Below are 12,000 nucleotides of genomic sequence, written 5' to 3'. Positions count from 1 at the left end.
CAGTGGAGTGGCCATGGGTAGCATGTGTTGTTGAGAGGAGGCTTAAAGGAGACGATGCATGTCAAGTGCTTACACAGTACCTGACACAAAATAATCACTTCAGTGTGGTAGCAATTGAGAATAAAAGTCATACTGAAATAAAATCAAGACAAAGTAATTTTATATAACAGTGAATCAAATAATAATAATGCATTTAGGGGGGAAAAATGTGTAACTATGAGCCTCCATTAAAACTGACATCTTAGGGGGCCAGCCCGGTGGCGCACTGCTACAGTGCGCCGCTTGGGAGCGCAGCGGCGCTCCCGCTGAGGGTTCGGATCCCACATACAGACCGGTTCCCGCTCACTGGCTGAGCAAGGTGTGGGAGCAACACCGAGGGTTGCGATTCCGTTGCCGGTCCCGGTCCGGTACGGGCGCGACACTGAGGGTTGCGATCCGTTGCTGGACACAAAAAAAGACAAAAAGGAAAAAAAAAAAAAAACTAACATCTTAGTATTACTTTGAAAAAAAAAATGAAGATTTCTTGCTACTGTCCCAGTTGAATAATTAATCATTTTCATTTTTAAAAATGTATGTTCCTGATATAATTAGTAGAGTTATACACTAGGAGGTAAAAACAAATAAACAAACCTAATTCTTAGTCTAAGCAGCTATAAAAGTAATAACCAAATAAAACAATGTTATTTTAAAAGTCATTATGTTCAAGGTTGTCTCTTATCGGTCTCCATCCTGGCTTTTCACATTCATCTCTAGACAGCATTAAGTACTTGACAGCCTTCAGGTTTGGCCCGTGCTTCCCATCTCCAGAATGACAAAATTCCCTGTTTTCTTTAAGGTCTCGCTCAAAGGTCCCCCTCAAATAGTCCTTATTCCGTCCTTCACAAGAGAAGGAGTTTAATTGTTCTCTGCTGAGCACGTCATCTGTGACTTTCCATAGCTCTGTGACTTTGTTGTAGCTTTCTCTTTCCATTTTTTAAAATCATATTTCTTTTTTTAATTAATTTATTTTTGATTATACATATTTATGAGGTACAGAGTTGACTTATCAGTATTTGCGTACAGTATGTGACCAAATCAATATTATTAGTATGTTCATCATTATAGATCATAATTCTCTCCCACTTTTAATAGTTTATCTTACACTAAAGTTAGTTGTCCATTTCATCTCCTGTGCTAGATTATAAATTCCTTCCAGTCAGGGAACATGTCAGATTGGTTGAATTGAGAAAGATTATCACAACCCTCTGGATATGTTGGGGGCGAAGTGTGGAAGCTGTCAGAAAAGTGAAGTTTTAGAGGTGCATTGCTGTGCCTGCCTGGCTGGAAGGACAAACACTGAATGAGTGTGGATAATGACTCCCTGAGTAAAAGTGGGAAGGATGCCTTTATTTACTAGAATCTCCTAATTGCTAACTTGTACGTTTTTTTAAATTCTGTTTCTTTGGCATTTTTACCACTGAAACTTTTTTAGTTAAAAGAACTCTTAAGAGTATGGAAGAAATGTCATTTGCAGAGCACATTCACTATCTCATTTGAACACATATGTATAGATGAGGAAAATAACTCAGAAGGTTCAGAAACTCACCATGATCTGAGCCAGGACAAGTTCTCAGTTCGCAGCAAACCTGGAAACAATAACACTGCCTCTGCCCCTCTGTCAGAGTTGTCGCAAGCTTTAGAGACACTGAGTTGTGTGTGTGTGCCACACACTCAGTAGATTCCCCATAAATGGTTACCCTTATGCTTCCAGAGAGCACAGAGCATTTGCACTGACACAGTGTGCTGAGGGTTCTTTAAAGTCCTTCTCAATTTGGGATTTATGGATTAGTTGTGCTTTATGGTTTTGCTCACTGTTCCTAGGAAGAAATTGCCAAGTACCACTAACTTAATTTTTCTTCATTTTCTATTCCTAACTCCTGATATAGCTTTGTAGTCATCACTTGAGAATAAAAACATATTGAGGAGCATTGAATTAAGTTTTCTTTTAATGTGTTTGTGTTCTTTTTCATTAACAGTCTCTGATATTTGATGAAGTTGACCTTTCAGATGCCAGTGTAGCCGAAGCCAGCACAAAAAATGCGAACAACAGCTTCACGGTATGGTTATACTCTGCTAATCCCCTATTCAGAAATTATAAAATGACCTTTCTTAAGCAAGTACAGAATGCCCTGTGCAGTTACTAACTGTGTGTCAACTTATGCATATTAGAGTCCTTACCAACACAAGGATCTCTGGTAAATATTGCATATTCCAACACCTAGTACCAGTCATGATTGTTTGGCTCAGTAAACCTGGGGTTAAATGTATTTTTTTTAATTATGTTATTTCCTTTTAAGACTTTAATTTTAGTGCTTTAAATTTTTTATCTCCTTTAAATTAATTCTTATTAATTCCATTGTTCTTGGATATTCAAAAAGTTTACTTACCTTCAATTGTAAAAATAATATTTTCTCCTCCTACTTTTACCCTAGTTGCTATTGTTGAGGCTGTTGCTGTAGTTCAGTCCTTCATTTCTTCTCACTGAGGTAATTCATTTGGTAGCTATTTAAGAGGTATCCTCTGTTCCAGTTTCTTTTTTTTCAAACACAAATCAAATTGCTTAAAAGACCTCACTGGCTCCACACTGCTTGCAAATCGCATCTCCAACTCATTCTTCAAGTCTTGCAAGCTCACACCTCAGCATTCTAGTGTTTCTGGTAACTATTTGTCCTCATACGCCCCAGCAGATCAGCAGTTCTGTCTGTGCTTTCCCAGTTCCCTCTGACTTGAATGATTCCTTCCCCATCTACAGCTGTTGAAATCCCACCAATTCTTCAAAGCTTATTTCAGATATCCCATTTTTCTTCTACTTCTTTCATTCAAAAAATATGGATAGAGTTCCCTTTATGTCAGGCACTTGTGCCAAGCACAAGAAATACAAGTGCCTCAAGATATTCACAGTATAGTCCAGTGAAGTTCATGTGGGATACTTTTTATAACCATATTCCTTAGGTTCCCTAAGATGCATTGCTTTTGTTATACTGTCCCCTATCCACACTCCCAGTCCCCACTCTAGGAAGCCACCACTACTGACCATAGTGTGCTGTGTCCATCTGCTTGATATGCCAAGGCAGGGAAGACAGCCAGATAAACAAATACAAGCAGTGCCATGATGGAGGTGAGCACTGGTAGGGGGAGAGGTGGAGGGATGAAGCAAATGAATTCAGATTTAGCCTTATTGATTTATGGGCATGTGGGATAATTCCTAGTGTAAATAATCTCCCCCCCCCCCCCCGCCCGCAGGGAGAATTTAGTTTGAGAAGAGGAAAGCCAAGAATAGAATCCTGACAAAGTGTTAAAATTTAAGGTTTGATCAATAAAGACTGAGTGAGAACATTTTTAATTAAAGAAGGAGAATCAGGAGGCAATGATGTTATAAAAACCCAGTGGAGAAGAGATTCGAGGTGGAAGTTGTTGAACGTCAAGTACTGTAGAGAGGTCAAGTGAAAAGAACTGGAAAGTGATTGTTGAATCGCTTGGAGGTCATTTGGTCACATTGCTGTGAGTAGTTTCAGTGGCGGGGTGGCATGCGTTAGGCTGAACTGTGAATGCAAAGCCCAAAGGCAGATGGAGCCTAGGGTAGAAGACGACTTCTAAAAACTTGGCTGTTGAAAGGAGAAGAACAGATACCTAGAAGAATATTTAGACTAGAAGAGAGTTTTGGTTTTGTTGTTATTGTTCTTTTGCTTTGTTTTTAAAATGGGTTTTGATTGTGTTTACATGAAGAGAGGAAGGAACTGTTAGAAGCAAAAGGTAAAGATTCAGGAGAAAGGGGAACAATTGATGAGGCGTGATGGCTGAGTGAGTTGAAGGCCTGGGGACCAGAGCACAGTGACGATCAGCGATCAGCGTTAGCGAGATGGCATGCTTATGCAGGTAGGTGTGGCCATATCTTTCAAACCCAAATACTACTATTTTCTCAGTGAAATTGAAGGATAAGGTTATCTGCTGTGTGTGAGAGTTTAGGATGGTTTGGAGTAGCTTCTGTAGAAAGAGAATTGAAACTGAATGGGGGACCTGTAGAAGATTACTACTAGGCAGTAAATAGTGCCTAGCAAAGATTAGAAATCAAATTTAATAATATCCCTAATTCCTATGCCTATAGCACTTTTTAATTGATCTTATTTTTATTTTTAGTTATTTTAATTGACACATAATGATTGTATATATTTACAGGGTATAGTGTGGTGTTTCAGTACATGTATACATTGTGTAATAATCAAATCAGGATATTTAGCATATCTGATAGCATTTTCTTTACATGGGTGTAGAAAACGAATGAATTGATCCAAGGTTGATGATTTATAGGGCATTCTGGACAGAAAGATAAAGGGATTGCTGGATGTTTGAGGGATCAATAACTCATTCATCTTCCCCTTCTGAGTTCTTAGTTTTTGAGAGTAAAACACAGGAGTAGGGGACAGCTTTATTAATGGCTAGACAGAATTCAATAATCACTGAATGCAGGGGCTTCTGATAACTTTTTGGAGGCCTAAAGCTGATGTGTTGCTTATTCCTTTTTCCTTCCAGGTGAAGATGGGGTTGGATGAGTGCAAAGAACCTCACCAGTCCTACCAGTCAGACTGGCCTCTTGCCTCCTCCCAGACAGTGAACTATAGTCCTCTCCTCTTTATGGGGACTCCTGGAGGGGAGAATAAAGGTTTCCCCCTGATAAAGATCTACAGTTTGGTCTGAAAGAGGGTTCCAAAATTTAAGATTTGAAGGATGGAATAACTTCAGGTGAAGACAAGGTCTAGGGTGTTAGAGCAGATAAAGACAAAGGGAACTAAAAAGCATGGGTTTTTGTAGCTCTTTCTTGGCTCTCCAACTCCTTGTGATCTCTTTTGTTGTATTTTTCTTATTGAGTTTACTGTATTCTGCCTTACATTTAGTTTATCATATCTCCCTTGAGGACAGGACCTGTCATATCTTTTTACCTCATAGTACTTTATCCATAAGTATTTGTTGATTTTAATTAATAAGATGAAAGTTTATTTCAGGCATGATAAGACTTTTTGTTGAAATATTTTCAAGCAATTTCTTCATTCAACCCAATGTTATTTCTGGAATTTGCTAGACTAGAAATGTAGGCACTAAAAAGTTAGGCAGATTGCTTAAGGTTTTACAGCAAATGAATTTGGTAGAATTTTCCAGGGTATAAAATGGAGCAAGAGAGATGTTTTCAACCAATAATTGACAATTCTCCCTATCTTTAAATATTTAAATGTTCTGCCTTTCTAGATTATAGGGACTGCTACTGAAGCTATTTTTTGGCTTCTTAATGTCAGAGGTTAATGGTGTATTTTGATGGTATTAAGGCTGGAGAATCCAGGAATGGCCAAATTCTGCTTCATTAAAGCCATCCCTTCTCTCCATGAAGTCCCTAAGGATGATATATTGACAAGAGGAATATTAAATGGAAAATCTATAGATAGTAAATGGAAAATGGAAAACCTGTGCTTTGCCTGAAAACCCAATGCAAATTTTCTGGTAAAATGGGTTCTAGAGTGAATGTTCTAGAGAAAAGATCAGCAACTGACCTAACCTGGAAGCTACTCAGCCTCACTTCCACTGCATTCAATTGGTATGAGCGAGTCACTAAAGCTGGCCATGCTTCAAGGAAAGGATGTAGAAACCATGAAATTGCTGTCAAAGGATTTGCAGACATGTTTTAAAACCTACATACGTAATGATTACTTCTCCCTCTTGCAGAGTTTCCCACTCCCATCCCCAAGTTAATAATTATCTTGTTCTTTCAGCCATGTAAATTACCACGGATGTTATATTAGTTTTCCATTGTTGTGTAACAAACCCCCACAAACTTAGTGGCTTAAAACAATGCCCTTTTAGGGCTGGCCCGGTGGCGCACTGGAGAGTGCGCCGCTTGGGAGCACGGCGGCCCTCCCGCTGAGGGTTCGGATCCCATGTGGAGACCGGTTCCCGCTCACTGGCTGAGCGCGGTGCGGGCGCAACACCGAGGGTTGCGATCCCGTTGCTGGTCCCTGGTTCGGGCGTGATACCGAGGGTTGAGATCGCGGGTGCAACACCGAGGGTTGCGATCCCGTTGCTGGTCCCTGGTTCGGGCGTGATACCGAGGGTTGAGATCGCGGGTGCAACACCGAGGGTTGCGATCCCGTTGCTGGTCCCTGGTTCGGGCGTGATACCGAGGGTTGAGATCGCGGGTGCAACACCGAGGGTTGCGATCCCGTTGCTGGTCCCTGGTTCGGGCGTGATACCGAGGGTTGAGATCGCGGGTGCAACACCGAGGGTTGCGATCCCGTTGCTGGTCCCTGGTTCGGGCGTGATACCGAGGGTTGAGATCGCGGGTGCAACACCGAGGGTTGCGATCCCGTTGCTGGTCCCCGGTACGGGCGTGATACCGAGGGTTGAGATCCCGTTACCGGTCAATAAAAAAGACAAAAGGAAAAAAAAAAAAAAAAAAAAACAATGCCCTTTTGTCTCACCATTTCTGTAAGTTTCACAGCGTAGCTAGATTCCTCTGCTCTGGGTCTTACAATATCGAAATAAATAGAAGTGATAAATTTAGAAAAAAAATATATAGACTTTTAAATTGCCTTAAATTGCGCTAATTTTGACCACGGTTTGAGTTTATGGTTTTAAAAGTGTCTTCTTCTGCAATAGATAACAATGGCAACAAAATCTACTAACATCAAAAGCATTTTTTACAACTGTAGGTGGCAGTAATGTAACCAGGGAATGAAAAAGGACAATCCCTGACTGCCTTATTGTCATTTTATAAACCTTTAGTTTAATGTTTATCGATTTATTAGTAGTTTAAGTTCTACCATGGCGTTTTCTATGATTGTGGAATCTATAATATGTTCTTCCTTTTCTTGTTCATTTTAAAAATATTTCTTTTTATTTTATTGATATCTATATGATGTATTAGAGTTTCTTTTTTCTTTTTTGTGACTGGTAAGGGGATTGCAACCCTTGGCTTAGTGTCGCCGCACCGCGCTGAGCGCACGGGCCATCCCTATATAGGATCCAAACCTGCAGCGGGAGCGCTGCTGCACTCTCCCAAGTGAGCCATGGGGGGGGGGGGCGGCCCTAGAGTTTCATTTTCACTTTAACGTTTTTAACTTGGATACACCCCGATGCTGTATGTGAATGTGTTCTTCTTACATTATGCTGGAGAGAAGAATTGATTTCCCCTTGGTCACACTGGTACCAACTGGGAAAGGCTCTCAGACCTCCTGGTGTTAATCCAGGGCTCATTCCCATCACACAGCGACCTCTCCATCTGGATAATCTTTGCCTCCTCTGTGTTCTTTCTTTTCACATCCATTGCTCTCTCTCTCTTTCTCACTAGTCAAGACATGTATATCGTCAGATTTTTTTGATTTACCCAGTTGCAGAGGAAAGGAGCTTCAACTGTGAAGTCAAGCAGCTTGGGTTTGGCTCCTGGCTTGACCATGTGTGTTTACATGACCTTGGACAGATCAGGTCCTCTCGATTCATTTCCTTACCTGTAACCGAAGACAAAAATGGTACCTGCCTCATAAGGTTAAGAGGATTATATTAAATGTGATCATACACTAAAATACCTAGCACAGTCATGAGCACAGAGTTTGATAAATATTAGTGGCTCTTATTATCCTGAATTTATCATCCCTCTATTTCCTTCACAAGTGGCAATATGTTGCTAATTCCTAAAAGTTTGGGAATTTTGAAGGGGAATGTGGGTGAACTTTATCTTGAGAAAAGATTTCATCCTGCCTGTCTTTCCAACTTTTATCTCCTGTTAAAAAAGTATCACTGGGAAAAACAACCATTTGGTAATGAATGGAATTATAATTGTACTTTATTAGGGAAGTGTCATTTGCTAAGGAAAAGCTTTTTAATGATTTGAAAGTCATCCCAATCACATGGTAATATGTTAGGCTTTCAAAGAGTGCTGTTCAAATGACTATTTTCTTTAAATTTTAATGAAGATTAGGCTAAACCTTAAACAAGTGAGTCATCATTTTAAAGAAATTATTGTATTGGCACTGTTAAAACTTCTTATGGAAGTTTCTAGAGAAAGTAGCATATGCTTTTCCTTTGTTTTCTTGTTTGTTTGTTTGTTTGAAGTATGAAGAAATATGGAGGTAATTTATTTGGTTTATTTAACCCATTTAGCATTTGTAGTGAGCAGTCTGCAGGTGTGGTGTTTGCGAAATCCCACGGGTACTGCACATCTACGCCAGCTTACTCCTTGATAAAACACAGGTGCCATGTGATAACTCTTATTTATAGACCTGCATGAGCACTGGAACCAAGAGCTGTTTTAGTTTAGGGGTCACTTGCCATAGCAGATATGACTGAAAGTTGATTAGCCTCAAATTATGATTCTTCCTATGAGGGCTTAAAAAGTATACATGAAAAGAAACCAATTAAACAAAGAGAGCAGACTTTTATAGAACATACAATGCCAGAAATTATGCATAATTTGAAATGAGCAGGCTGGGTTTTAAAGGGAAGAGAAAATGTTCTTAAGAATTTGCTTCTTTAATGTTTACTTTCTGTTTATTCTGTTTTCCCCTTAGCTTCCTCTCAGTTAATATAGTTCAGTTCATCTCTCTCTTAAAAGTGACATCACATCCTTTGAAGAAAGTATCAGTTTACTTTTATCCATTAATAACTCAATATTTAGTTACAAAGGAAGTAACTAAAAGTTTTCTTTTCATGTCATTTGTGAATGATCATCACACAGAATGTATTTAGATAATCATCTGAATAAATAATCACTTAAATAAGTTGCCTACTTTATTTGATAATAGGAGTATTTGCTGTAACTATGTTGCTGAGCTAAATGGTTTATATTTGATAACTCATCCAGTTCTTTATATCATTCTTATAAGGTAAGGTCTATTATTATCACCAGTTAGATAGATGAGGAATCTGAAACAGAGGCTAACATCTAATATATGTAACAACTAGAATCTGGCCTTCTAAATGGTTTATATTTGATAACTCATCCAGTTCTTTATATCATTCTTATAAGGTAAGGTCTGTTATTATCACCAGTTAGATAGATGAGGAATCTGAAACAGAGGCTAACATCTAATATATGTAACAACTAGAATCTGGCCTTAGTCTGTACACTTGGCCATTCTGCTATTATTGCCTCTTTATTGTCGAGTTTTAAGTAAATGTGGTTCTGGTGGTATTCCTCTAATTGGTTATTACATGTGCAGTTGTCTTTTCTACTTGCTGGTTAGACTACTAATCTAGAATATTACATTATATTTTGGGCACTACATTTTAAAAAGAAATGTTGACTAAAGAGCCCATGAGGAAGGTAATCAATATTATACAAAGGTCTGGAAATCATGGGATTAATTGGCATTTAAGGGCACTTTTTATTTCAAAGATTTGGGAAAATGTGACAGATGTCTTTTAATATTTGAGCGATCACCATGCAGGAGAGGCAGTAGAGAGTTTTGTGTTAGTGCAGTGAGCAGGACAAAGACCCGTGGTTGAATTCATGGAAGGACAATTTCTGCTCAGTGTAAAAGAGAACTTTCTAACACGAGTCATCTGATAGAACAGGCCCCTTGTGAGGTAATGCCTCAGCCCATTATTAGAAATCTTCAGTCATCTCATTCCCCATGAGCTGAAAGGGGCCTTCAAGAAGAGAGTTCTCAGAGCAGACTCAGGTTTAAAGTGCCGAAATGAATTTCTTAAGGTTGAATGGCTGATTGCTATGCGCAGCTAGTACAGAATTTGGGGCTCTCAGTTCTTGGTGTTTGTTGGGAGTAGGAAGGGAGGAGTGGATTTAGAGATTTCTGGGCACTGTGCTAGACACACACCATCTCATTATAACACACAGCAAGAAGCTAAATAACCATCCTTTGGAGCGCTGTTTGCATGGTGTATGGATATGGGAAGGGTGAGGGGAGGTGGTGGAGACTGAAATTTCCTTGCAGTCCCAAAGTCTATGTCTTCTTCACCACTGAATCCCCAAGGCTAACATGGTACCTGGCACAGAGGGGAAAGCCAATAAATATTTGCTGAATGAATGAAGGAATGATATTTGTAAAATCTCATTTTTCTTCTAGCAAAAGTGTCATTTCATGTTTTAACCTAGAGAGCACAGTTTCCGAACTTCCACCCAACCCCCCCATTATATTGGGTTATATATCATATACCCATAAATATTTGCATCCTCATTGAAATCTTTATATAATAACTCAAACTATTCTTATTCCAACAGTAAATCTTACAAACATGATTCTTGCCTTTCATTAATCACTGCAGTGATCCCACCTTTGCGTAATTATTATGTGCCCGATAGAAGTAAACCTCATATTTATGTATCTATGTTGGTTAAAATATTTTATAGTATTCTAAAATTATACCATATTAATGCAATTTAAGTGGTTTTGGGTTTGCCTTTTTAAATTGATTCATATACAGTTTAGATGGCTTTGTACTATGAAAGTTAATAATTTGTAAGTTAAGTTTGAAATCTGTATTCCTTTTTCTACATCCTAGACATTAGGGGCATTTAGAAATAAAATATCTTGTTATTGTTTCTGTGGGTGTATCATATTTATCTTTTTTTTGATGGTTGGCCAGTATGGGGATCCGAACCCTTGACCTCGGTGTTATAACACCGCACTCTAACTAACTGAGCTAACTGGCAGCCCTGTTTATTTTCATTTAGTGATATAGCAACATTTCTAAGAATATTGCCCAGAGAAATATCTCTTAAAGTTGTTATGGGCTTTCTCAGACCAAGTCCTAGGGGGTAAGAAACCATTAGTCCTGGGCTGAGCCCGTGGCGCACTCGGGAGAGTGCGGTGCTGGGAGTGCAGTAGCGCTCCCGCTGCGGGTTCGGATCCTATATAGGGATGGCCGGTGTGCTCACAGCGCTCACTGGCTGAGCGTGGTGCGGCTGGTCTCAAAAAGGACAAAAAAAAAAAAAAAAAAAGAAACCATTAGTCCTTTTGTAGCAAGACTAAAATCTTGGGGTAGAGATAAGGTGTGGACAGAAGAACAGTGCCTTTATCTCTACCTTCACTGGCAGCCCTCCATGAATCCTTCAAATGGGTTTTCTAATGTAAGGCAAGACCGAGTGAACATGTCCTTGACTATTCTGCCAAGTTGGAGCTTTGGAAACCTGGGCTTGCTTGCAAAATCAGACCATGGGAGTCCTAGTACATAGATCAGTTTCATCAATGACTTGTCATGGTCTGAATAGACACTGTCAATAGATTGGGGGAGGGGGCTCATCAACTAAACAGCTATGTCCCTGGAGATACGGTCTGGGTATCATGATAAGTAACTATGCTTGGTATTAACCCTTTCTCCTTGCCCTGTATCTGGTCTTGCTGAAGATCCGTGACTCAGGGAGAACATGGCATTCTGATCAGTAGCCTTCAACCTGCTGTCTCCAGCACTTTTTCTGTCCTCCTAGGCTAGTGCATTCCATCCCCACCTCATTCTTCACTTCCAGGACTGCCCTTAGATTCATTCATTCATTTGTTTAGCAAGTTTTTTTTTTTTTCCTCCTTTTTTGTCTTTTTTTTACTGACTGGTAACGGGATCGCAACCCTCAGTGTCAAGATTCATTCATTCATTTGTTTAGCAAGTTTTTTTTTTTTTCCTCCTTTTTTGTCTTTTTTTACTGACTGGTAACGGGATCGCAACCCTCAGTGTCACGCCCCTACCGGGGACCGGCAACGGGATCGCAACCCTCGGTGTTGCGCCCGCACCACGCTCAGCCAGTGAGTGGGAACCGGTCTTCACATGGGATCCAAACCCTCAGCGGGAGGGCCGCCGCGCTCCCAAGCGGGACACTCTCCAGTGCGCCACCGGGCCGGCCCTGTTTAGCAAGTTTTTATTGAGGGTTCACTACCTATATTAGACGTTGTGCTAGATTCTTGGTATACAGTGGTGAATAGAAAGAATTAGCTACTGACTACCAATTTTTTAAAAAGTTTTAACTTGAAT

At 39.8% G+C, this 12,000-nt stretch overlaps 1 protein-coding gene across 1 annotated transcript in view; it reads left to right on the top strand.

Annotated features, from left to right (window-relative positions):
* Window positions 1-2,020: 2,020 nt before the first annotated feature.
* The window catches only part of DGKH (diacylglycerol kinase, eta), a 103,676-nt gene continuing 93,696 nt past the window's right edge, over window positions 2,021-12,000 (top strand). The window contains exon 1 of the mRNA XM_008569201.1: window positions 2,021-2,096. The gene's annotated coding sequence lies outside the window, so the exon portion shown is untranslated. The remainder of the gene's footprint in view (window positions 2,097-12,000) is intronic.

The sequence above is a fragment of the Galeopterus variegatus genome, unplaced genomic scaffold (assembly GCF_000696425.1).
Source record: "Galeopterus variegatus unplaced genomic scaffold, G_variegatus-3.0.2 Scaffold476, whole genome shotgun sequence".
Taxonomy (NCBI): Eukaryota; Metazoa; Chordata; class Mammalia; order Dermoptera; family Cynocephalidae; genus Galeopterus; species Galeopterus variegatus.
The sequence above is the reverse complement of the archived record's forward strand: the minus strand, read 5'-3'. Positions and strand labels throughout refer to the sequence as shown.